General features: G+C 38.5%; 1 non-coding gene across 1 annotated transcript; it reads right to left on the bottom strand.

Moving 5' to 3' along the window:
- Window positions 1-2,759: 2,759 nt before the first annotated feature.
- On the bottom strand, window positions 2,760-2,867 carry LOC112768733 (small nucleolar RNA R71). The gene has a single exon (XR_003186128.1). It is a non-coding gene; the product is annotated as a small nucleolar RNA R71 (small nucleolar RNA).
- Window positions 2,868-11,523: the final 8,656 nt, after the last annotated feature.

An 11,523-nucleotide genomic window follows, 5' to 3' on the forward strand; every position in this document is an offset into this window, starting at 1 on the left:
ACGCTTATCTGAAATTCTCACCAATGATTTACATAAGTATTTTTATCTTTATTTTCTATTTATTTATTATTATTATTCGAAAACACTATAACCATTTGATATCCGCCTGACTGAGATTTACAAGGTGACCATAGCTTGCTTCATACCAACAATCTCCGTGGGATCGACCCTTACTCACGTAAGGTTTTATTACTTGGACGACCCAGTGCACTTGCTGGTTAGTTGTGCGAAGTTGTGAAGTTATGTTTGGACCATGGTATTGTGCACCAATTATTGGCGCCATTGCCAAGGAGAGAACGAACAACAAATTTTACAACCTTAGAGTAACAATTTTGCATACCAAGTTTTTGGCGCCATTGCCGGGGATTGTTCGAGTTTGGACAACCGACGGTTCATCTTGTTGCTCAGATTAGGTAATTTTCTTTTTGTTTTATTTTCAAAAATATTTCTTCAAAAATCTTTTAAAAAAAAATTTCCTTTTGTTTTCGAAAAGTATTCAAAATTTTTAAGAATGAATTCTAGTGTTTCATGAAGCATGTAAAATCCTGGCTGGCTGTAAAGCCATGTCTAATTCTGTTAGACTGAGGCTTCCACTCATAAGTATATGAAGTTGGATGAAGTTTCAGCTGTTGTATGCTTGATTTGTATCTTCTAAAGCTTGGCTGGCTATTAAGCCATGTCCAACCCTTTGATTGGAGCTTTGGGCTAATATTGAAAGATTCCTGGAATTCTTATTAAAAATTTTGAATTTCTTATTTTCTTTTTCCCATATGTTTTTCAAAAAAAAAATTTAAAAGAAAATACAAAAAATTATAAAATCATAAAAATAAAAAATATTTTGCGTTTCTTGTTTGAGTCTTGAGTCAATTTTTTAGTTTGGTGTCAATTGCATTTTTTCTAAAAATTTTATGCATTTTTCGAAAATTCATGCATCATGATCTTAAGTTGTTCTTAGCCAGTCTTCTTGTTTGATCTTCATATTTTATTGTTTTGTGTCTTTTCTTGTTTTTATATGCATTCTTGCATTCATAGTGTCTATACATTAAAAAATTTCTAAGTTTGGTGTCTTGCATGTTTTCTTTTCTTGAAAATTTTTCAAAAAAATAAGTTCTTGATGTTCATCTTGACATTCATAGTGTTCTTGGTGTTCATCTTGACATTCATAGTGTTCTTGCATTCATCACATGTTTTGATCCAAAAATTTTCATGCATTGAGTCTTTTTCATGTTTTTCTCTTTCTTCATTAAAAATTCAAAAAATCAAAAAAATATCTTTCCCTTTTTCACTCATAAATTTCGAAAATTTGGATTGACTTTTTCAAAAAATTTTAAAATCTAGTTGTTTCTTATGAGTCAAATCAAATTTTCAATTTAAAAATCTTATCTTTTCAAAATCTTTTTCAAAAATCAAATCTTTTTCATTTTTCTTATTTATTTTCGAAAATTTTAAAAATATTTTTCAAAAATCTTTTTTCTTAATTTTACATCATATTTTCGAAAATATCATCAACAATTAATATTTTGATTCAAAAATTTCAAGTTTGTTACTTACTTGTTAAGAAAGATTCAAACTTTACGTTCTAGAATCATATCTTGTGATTTCTTGTGAATCAAGTCATTAATTGTGATTTTAAAAATCAAATCTTTTTCAAAACTAATTTCAATCATATCTTTTCAAAAATATCTTTTTATCTTATCTTTTTCAAAATCATATCTTTTTAAAACATATATTTTTCAAAAAATTTGATTTTAAAATATCTTTTCTAACTTCTTATCTTCTTATCTTTTCAAAATTGATTTTCAAAATTTGTTTCAACTAACTAATTAACTTTTTGTTTGTTTCTTATCTCTTTCAAAACTACCTAGCTAACTATCCCTCTCTAATTTTTGAAAATACCTCCCTCTTTTTCAAAAATTCTTTTTAATTAATTAATTGTATAAATTTAATTTTAATTTCAATTCTCCTTTAATTTTCGAAAATCATTAACTCTTTTTCAAAATTATTTTCGAAAACTTCTCTCTCCCTCATCTTCTTCTATTTATTTATTCATTTACTAACACTTCTCTTCATCTCAAATCATTGCTCTTATCCTCACCCTTGTGTTTGGATTATCCATTCTTCTTCACTCTTATTCTCTTTTCTTCTTCTACTAACAACAAGGGAACCTCTATACTCTGGTAAAAAGGATCCCTATTATTATTTTCTGTTCCCTTCTTTTTCATATGAGCAGGAGCAAGGACAAGAACATTCTTATTGAAGCAGACCCTGAACCTGAAAGGACTCTGAATAGGAAACTAAGAGAAGTTAAAATACAACAATCCAGAGACAACCTTACAGGAATTTTCGAACAAGAAGAGGAGATGGCAGCCAAAAATAATAATAATAATGCAAGGAGGATGCTCGGTGACTTCACTGCACCTAATTCCAATTTACATGGAAGAAGCATCTCCATTCCTGCCATTGGAGCAAACAACTTTGAGCTTAAACCTCAATTAGTTTTTCTGATGCAACAAAACTGCAAGTTTCATGGACTTCCATCTGAAGATCCTTTTCAGTTCTTAACTGAATTCTTGCAGATCTGTGATACTGTTAAGACTAATGGAGTAGATCTTGAAGTCTACAGGCTCATGCTTTTCCCTTTTGCTGTAAGAGACAGAGCTAGAATATGGTTGGACTCTCAACCTAAGGATAGCTTGAACTCTTGGGATAAGCTGGTCAAGGCTTTCTTAGCCAAGTTCTTTCCTCCTCAAAAGTTGAGTAAGCTTAGAGTGGATGTTCAAACCTTCAGACAGAAAGAAGGTGAATCCCTCTACGAAGCTTGGGAGAGATACAAGGAACTGACCAAAAAGTGTCCTTCTGACATGCTTTCAGAATGGACCATCCTGGATATATTCTATGATGGTTTATCTGAATTAGCTAAAATGTCATTGGATACTTCTGCAGGTGGATCCATTCACCTAAAGAAAACGCCTGCAGAAGCTCAAGAACTCATTGACATGGTTGCTAACAACCAGTTTATGTACACTTCTGAGAGGAATCCTGTGAGTAATGGGATGCCTCAGAAGAAGGGAGTTCTTGAAATTGATACTCTGAATGCCATATTGGCCCAGAATAAAATATTGACTCAGCAAGTTAATATGATTTCTCAGAGTCTGAATGGAATGCAAGCTACATCCAACAGTACTCAAGAGGCATCTTCTGAAGAAGAAGCTTATGATCCTGAAAACCCTGCAATAGCAGAGGTGAATTACATGGGTGAACCATATGGAAACACCTATAATCCCTCATGGAGAAATCACCCAAATCTCTCATGGAAGGATCAACAAAAGCCTCAACAAGGCTTTAATAATGGTGGAAGAAATAGGTTTAGCAACAGCAAGCCTTTTCCATCATCCACTCAGCAACAGACAGAGAACTCTGAACAAAATACCTCTAATTTAGCAAACTTAGTCTCTGATTTATCTAAGGTCACTCTGAGTTTCATGAATGAAACAAGGTCCTCCATTAGAAATTTGGAGGCACAAGTGGGCCAGCTGAGTAAGAAGATCACTGAAACCCCTCCTAGTGCTCTCCCAAGCAATACAGAAGAAAATCCAAAAGGAGAGTGCAAGGCCATTAAAATGACCATCATGGCCGAAACCACAAAAGAGGAAGAGGACGTGAATCCCAGTGAGGAAGACCTCCTGGGACGTCCAGTGATCAATAAGGAGTTTCCCTTTGAGGAACCAAAGGAATCTGAGACTCATCTAGAGACCATGGAGATTCCATTGAACCTCCTTATGCCATTCATGAGCTCTGATGAGTATTCTTCTTCTGAAGAGAATGAGGATGTTATTGAAGATCAAGTTGCCAAGTTCCTTGGTGAAATCATGAAGCTGAATGCCAATTTATTTGGTAGTGAGACTTGGGGAGATGAACCTCCCCTGTTCACCAATGAACTAAATGCATTGGATCAATTGAGATTGCCTCAGAAGAAACAGGATCCTGGAAAGTTCCTAATACCTTGTACCAAAGGCACCATGACCTTTGAGAAGGCTCTATGTGACCTTGGGTCAGGAATAAACCTCATGCCACTCTCTGTAATGGAGAAACTGGGAATCTTTGAGGTACAAGCTGCTAAAATCTCATTAGAGATGGCAGACAATTCCAGAAAACAGGCTTATGGACAAGTAGAGGACATATTAGTAAAGGTTAAAGGCCTTTACATCCCTGCTGATTTCATAATCCTAGATACTGGGAAGGATGAGGATGAATCCATCATCCTTGGAAGACCCTTCCTAGCCACAGCAAGAGCTGTGATTGATGTTAACAGAGGTAAACTAGTCTTCAATTGAATGAGGACTCCCTTGAGTTTAAAACTCAAGGACATCCTTCTGTAAACATGGAAAAGAGGCACAGTAAGCTTCTCTTAAAACAGAGTCAACCAGAGCCCCCACAGTCAAACTCTAAGTTTGGTGTTGGGAGGCCACAACCAAACTCTAAGTTTGGTGTTGAACTCCCATATCCAAACTCTAAGTTTGGTGTTGGGGAGTCTCAACAATGCTCTGAACATCTGTGAGGCTCCATGAGAGCCCACTGTCAAGCTATTGACATTAAAGAAGTGCTTGTTGGGAGGCAACCCAATTTTCATTTATCTAATTTTATTTTGATTTTTGTTGTTCTTTCATGTTTTATTAGGTTCATGATCATGTGGAGTCACAAAATAAATAGAAAAATTGAAAACAGAATCAAAAACAGCAGAAGAAAAATCACACCCTGGAGGAAGGACTTACTGGCGTTTAAACGCCAGTAAGGAACATTTGGCTGGCGTTCAACGCCAGAACAGAGCATGGATCTGGCGCTGAACGCCAGAAACAAGCATAGAACTGGTGTTCAACGCCAGAAACATGCTGCATCTGGGCATTGAACACCCAGAACAAGCATCAGTTCGGCGTTTAAACGCCAGAATTGCATGCAAAGGCATTTTACATGCCTAATTGGTGCAGGGATGTAAATCCTTGACACCTCAAGATCTGTGGACCTCACAGGATCATCTCAAGATCTGTGGACCCCATAGGATCCCCACCTTCCCTCCTCATAATCCTAGATTCTTCCACATCTTCTTCTTCTATTCTTTCTTCTTTTGATCGAGGGCGAGCAACATTCTAATTTTGGTGTGGTAAAAACATAGTTCTTTTTGTTTTTCCATAACCATTGATGGCACCTAAGGCTAGAGAAACCTCTAGAAAGAGGAAAGGGAAGACAAAAGCTTCCATCAAGGGTCTATAGCTCAGTGGTAGAACATTTGACTGCAAATCAAGAGATCCCTGAGATACCTCAGGGGATACATTTTCCTCCACACAATTATTGGGGACAACTAAGGGTGGAACATCAAGAGCACTCCATCATCCTCCATGAAATTAGAGAAGATCAAAGAGCTATGAGGGAGGAGCAACAAAGACAAGGAAGAGACATAGAAGAGCTCAAGGACATCATTGGTTCCTCAAGAAGAAAACGCCACATCACTAAGGTGGACTCATTCCTTGTTCTCAAATTTTCTGTTTTCCATTTTCTTATGTTAAATGTTTATCTATGTTTGTGTCTTTATTACATGATCATTAGTGTCTAAGTGTTTATGCCTTAAAGTAGTAAATATGAATCCATCACCTCTCTTAAATGAAAAATGTTTTTAATTCAAAAGAACAAGAAGTACATGAGTTTCGAATTTATCCTTGAACTTAGTTTAATTATATTGATGTGGTGACAATACTTTTTATTTTCTGAATGAATGCTTGAACAGTGCATATGTCTTTTGAAGTTGATGTTTTAGAATGTTAAATATGTTGGCTCTTGAAAGAATGATGAACAGGAGACATGTTATTTGATAATCTGAAAAATCATAAAAATGATTCTTGAAGCAAGAAAAAGCAGTGAATACAAAAGCTTGCAAAAAAAAAAAGAAAGAAAAAAAAATGGCGAAAAAAAATAGAAAAAGAAAAAGCAAGTAGAAAAAGCCAAAAGCTCTTAAAACCAAAAGGCAAGAGCAAAAAGTCAGTAACCCTTAAAACCAAAAGGCAAGGGTAAATAAAAAGGATCCCAAGGCTTTGAGCATCAGTGGATAGGAGGGCCTAAAGGAATAAAATCCCGGCCTAAGTGGCTAAACCAAGCTGTCCCTAACCATGTGCTTGTGGCGTGAAGGTGTCAAGTGAAAACTTGAGACTGAGCGGTTAAAGTCAAGGTCCAAAGCAAAAGAAGAGTGTGCTTAAGAACCCTGGACACCTCTAATTGGGGACTTTAGCAAAGCTGAGTCACAATCTGAAAAGGTTCACCCAATTATGTGTCTGTGGCATTTATGTATCCGGTGGTAATACTGGAAAACAAAGTGCTTAGAGCCACGGCCAAGACTCATAAAGTAGTTGTGTTCAAGAATCAACATACTAAACTAGGAGAATCAATAACACTATCTGAACTCTGAGTTCCTATAGATGCCAATCATTCTGAACCTCAATGGATAAAGTGAGATGCCAAAACTATTCAAGAGGCAAAAAGCTACAAGTCCCGCTCATCTGATTGGAGCTATGTTTCATTGATAGTTTGGAATTTATAGTATATTCTCTTCTTTTTATCCTATTTGATTTTCAGTTGCTTGGGGACAAGCAACAATTTAAGTTTGGTGTTGTGATGAGCGGATAATTTATACGCTTTTTAGTAGGATCTAGTTACTTTTGGGGATGTTTTCATTAGTTTTTATGTTAAATTCACATTTCTGGACTTTACTATGAGTTTGTGTGTTTTTCTGTGATTTCAGGTAATTTCTGGCTGAAATTGAGGGACTTGAGCAAAAATCAGATTCAGAGGTAGAAGAAGGACTGCTGATGCTGTTGGATTCTGACCTCCCTGCACTCAAAGTGAATTTTCTGGAGCTACAGAACTCAAAATGGCGCGCTTTCAATTGCGTTGGAACGTAGACATCCAGCGCTTTCCAGCAATATATAATAGTCTATACTTTGTCCGAGTTTAGATGACGCAAAAGGGTGTTGAACGCCAGTTCTACGCTGCAGTCTCGAGTTAAACGCCAGAAACACGTCACAAACCAGAGTTGAACGCCAGAAACACGTTACAAACTGGCGTTCAACTCCAAGAATGACCTCTCCACGTGTAAACTTCAAGCTCAGCCCAAGCACACACCAAGTGGGCCCTGGAAGTGGATTTATGCATCAATTACTTACTTCTGTAAACCCTAGTAACTAGTTTAGTATAAATAGGACTTTTTACTATTGTATTAGACATCTTGGGACGTCTAGTTCTTAGATCATGGGGGCTGGCCATTCAGCCATGCCTGAACCTTTCACTTATGTATTTTTCAACGGTAGAGTTTCTGCACTCCATAGATTAAGGTGTGGAGCTCTGTGTTCCTCATGATTAATGCAAAGTACTACTGTTTTATATTCAATTCAACTTATTCTGCTTCTAAGATATCCATTCGCACCCAAGAACATGATGAATGTGATGATTATGTGACGCTCATCATCATTCTCACTTATGAACGCGTGCCTGACAAACACTTCCGTTCTACATGCAAACAAGCTAGAATGAATATCTCTTAGATATCTAATACAGGGGACCGAGTCCGAGTTATTAGTATCTTCGTGGTATAAGTTAGAACCCATGGATGGCCATTCCTGAGATCCGGAAAGTCTAAACCTTGTCTGTGGTATTCCGAGTAGGATCTGGGAAGGGATGGCTGTGACGAACTTCAAACTCGCGAGTGCTGGGCGTAGTGACAGACGCAAAAGGAGGGTGAATCCTATTCCAGTATGATCGAGAACCTCCAGATGATTAGCCATGCCGTGACAGAGCATTTGGACCATTTTCACAAGAGAGGAAGGGATGTAGCCATTGACAACGGTGATGCCCTTATAGAAAGCTTGCCATGGAAAAGGGGTAAGACTGATTGGATGAAAACAGCGGGAAAGCAGAGATTCAGAGGAACGAAAGCATCTCTAAACGCTTATCTGAAATTCTCACCAATGATTTACATAAGTATTTTTATCTTTATTTTCTATTTATTTATAATTATTATTCGAAAACACTATAACCATTTGATATCCGCCTGACTGAGATTTACAAGGTGACCATAGCTTGCTTCATACCAACAATCTCCGTGGGATCGACCCTTACTCACGTAAGGTTTTATTACTAGGACGACCCAGTGCACTTGCTGGTTACTTGTGCGAAGTTGTGAAGTTATGTTTGGACCATGGTATTGTGCACCAGTTATTGGCGCCATTGCCAGGGAGAGAACGAACAACAAATTTTACAACCTCAGAGTAACAATTTCGCATACCAACGTGCTGACCCTCGTTCTTTAAATTACGCTATCCCGAGGAGGACGTCTAAAGTAGAGCCGTAATGGCCTAATCTTCAGCAGGCTCGTCCGGTTTTTTTTTTCATTTTTTTATGTCGTGCTGCCCCTCGTTCTTTAAATGACACTATCCCGATGAGGACACCTAAAGGCAAGCCGTAAAGGCCTCATCTTCAGCAGGCTCCTCTGAATTTTTTTCCGGTTATTTTTTTCACTACGTGCTTACCCTAATTTTTTAAATGACGCTATCCTGAGGAGGACACCTAAAGGCGAGCCGTAATGGCCTCATCTTCGGCAGGCTCCTCCGGTTTTTTTTTTTTCATTTTTTTACGTCGTGCTGACCCTCGTTCTTTAAATGACGCAATCCCGAGGAGGACACGTAAAGGCGAGCCGTAATGGCCTCATCTGCAACAGGCTCCTCCGGTTTTCTTTTTCGTTTTTTTTTTCGACGTGCTGACACTCGTTCTTTAAATGACGCTATCACGAGGAGGACATCTAAAGGCGAGCCGTAATGGCCTCATCTTCGGCAGGCTCCTCTGGTTTTTTTTTTTCCGGTTTTTTTTTACGTCGTGCTGTCCCTCCTTCTTTAAATGACGCTATCCCGAGGACACCTAAAGGCGAGCCGTAATGGCCACATCTTCGGCAGGCTCCTCCAATTTTTTTCTGATTTTTTTACGACGTGCTGACTCTCGTTCTTTAAATGACGCTATACCGAGGAGGACGCCTAAAGGCGAGCCGTAATGGCCTCATCTTCAGCAGGCTCCTCTGGTTTTTTTTCATTTTTTTTTACGTCGTGGTGCCCCTCGTTCTTTAAATGACACTATCCCAAGGAGGACACCTAAAGGTGAGCCGTAATGGCCTCATCTTCGGTAGGCAACTCGGTTTTTTTTTTTTTTTTTTACGTCGTGCTCACCCTCTATCTTTAAATGACGCTGTCCCGAGGAGGACACCTAAAGCCAAGCCGTAATGGCCTCATCTTCGGCAGGCTCCTTCGATTTTTTTCTGGTTTTTTTACGTCGTGCAGACCCTCGTTCTTCAAATGACGCTATCCTAAGGAGGACACCAAAAGGCGATTCGTAATGGCCTTATCTTCGGCAGGCTCCTCCGGTTTTTTTTCTGAATTTTTTTACGACGTGCTGACCCTCGTTCGTTAAATGACGCTATCCCGAGGAGGACACCTAAAGGCGAGCCGTAAAGGCCTCATCTTCGACAGGCTCGTTCGGTTTTTTTTTACGTCGTGCCGACCATCGTTCTTTAAATTATGCTATCCCGGAGAGGACACCTAAAGGCGAGCCGTAATGGCCTCATCTTCGGCAGGCTCCTCCGGGTTTTTTTGTCAGTTTTTCTCATGTCGTGCTGACTATCGTCCTTTAATTGACACTATCCCGAGGAGGACACCAAAAGGCGAGCCGTAATGGCCTCATCTTCGGCAGGCTCCTGCGGTTTTTTTTCACAACGTGCAGACCCTCGCTCTTTAAATGATGCTATCCCGAGGAGGACACCGAAAGGCGAGCTGTAATGGCCTCATCTTCGGCAGGCTCCTCCATTTTTTTTACTACGTGCTGACCCTCGTTCTTTAAATGACGTTATCCCGAGGAGGACACCTAAAGGCGAGCCGTAATGGCCTCATCTTCGGCAGGCTCCTCCGGTTTTTTTCTGGTTTTTTTTACTACGTGCTGAACAACACACCCTGGAGAGCAAAAGCTTGCGCCAACGTTTGCCTCAAACTTTTTGGCAAACGTTGGCGCCATGAGTGTGCAAGGGGGAGCCAACGTTTGAGCAAAAGTTTGACCCCAAACTTTGGCTCAAACGTTGGTAGCAGCAAGGATGGGGTGGCTGATATGAAAAGTTTGAGTAAAAGTTTGCCTCAAACTTTTACTCAAACTTTTACTCAAGCTTACATGATTCCAAACCCGGTTCACTTCGGTTCTTCTCCAAACTCCAAGAGAAATCAACCAAGGCCTCTATCAACCCAATTCCATCAAGAGCAAAGGCCCAATTGAAGGCTTGAAGACCATTTGAAGAAAGTGTATAAATAGCATAGGATTTAAGTTTTTAGAGAGCTTTTCCTTTTAGTTTTCATAGAGAGTTTTCGGAGAGCTTTTGGTGTGGAGTGAATTTTAATTTCTAAGTCTCGGGGAAGGAGAATTGAATTCCCTTCCTCTTAGTTTTCTTGCTTTCAATTTCAATTACAATTGTCTTGGATCTTGGGTTGGAGAATTGAAGGAATTCTGTTTCAATCTCATCCTGAGACCTCTCTGTTTCTTTACTGCACAATTGAATTTAAATTTCTGTTAATTGCTTCTTCATCTACTTTCTCTGCAATTTACTTTTCCTTTGCAATTGTTCTTGTTGGATCTAGGAAGGCATTGAGATCTAGACTTGGTTATCTAGTCTCTTGGGTCTTGAGATCTGAATTATCATTTTACATTCTCTGTTTACTGCTTTCAAGCTCATTTACATTTCTGTTTCAAGATCTGATTCAATCCAATTCATCTTCCACTCTTATGTTTGTTGAATTTTACTTTGCCTTGTTTAATTTCTGCAAATCCAATTCCCAATTCCCTTTACAATTCAAGCCATTTACATTTCTTGCATTTTAAGATTCTGCAATTTACATTTCTTGCGTTCTAAGTTTCTGCCATTTAATTTCTTGTTCTTTAAGATTCAGCACTTTAAATTTCAGTTCTCTTTAATTTCATGCAATTTACCCATTCTCTTTACTTTCTATGCAATTTAAATTCTGCAAATCACAAATCTCTCAACCAAATCTTGATTCGCTTGACTAAATCAACCACTAAACTAAAATTGCTCAATCCTTCAATCCCTGTGGGATCGACCTCACTCCCGTGAGTTATTATTACTTGATGCGACCCGGTGCACTTGCCGGTGAGTTTTGTGTCAAATCGTTTTCCGCACATCAAGTTTTTGGCGCCGTTGCCGGGGATTGATTAGATTGACAATGATTAAGTGAGGTGGTGATCTAGATCTAGCATTTTTATTTCCTGTTTCTCTAAATTTTGACTAACACGCTAACTGTTTGAAATTTTGCTTAAACTAAACTTCGTTCTAGCAATAGACTGAAGAGTTACTGGTGGTGTTTCTTGTGTTTTGTTTGTATGTCAGGTACAGGGAGATCCATTCCTGTTTTATCTGAAACTGACCAGAGAACTCTTAGA

The sequence above is a fragment of the Arachis hypogaea genome, chromosome 17 (genome assembly GCF_003086295.3).
Source record: "Arachis hypogaea cultivar Tifrunner chromosome 17, arahy.Tifrunner.gnm2.J5K5, whole genome shotgun sequence".
In the NCBI taxonomy this organism is placed as follows: domain Eukaryota; kingdom Viridiplantae; phylum Streptophyta; class Magnoliopsida; order Fabales; family Fabaceae; genus Arachis; species Arachis hypogaea.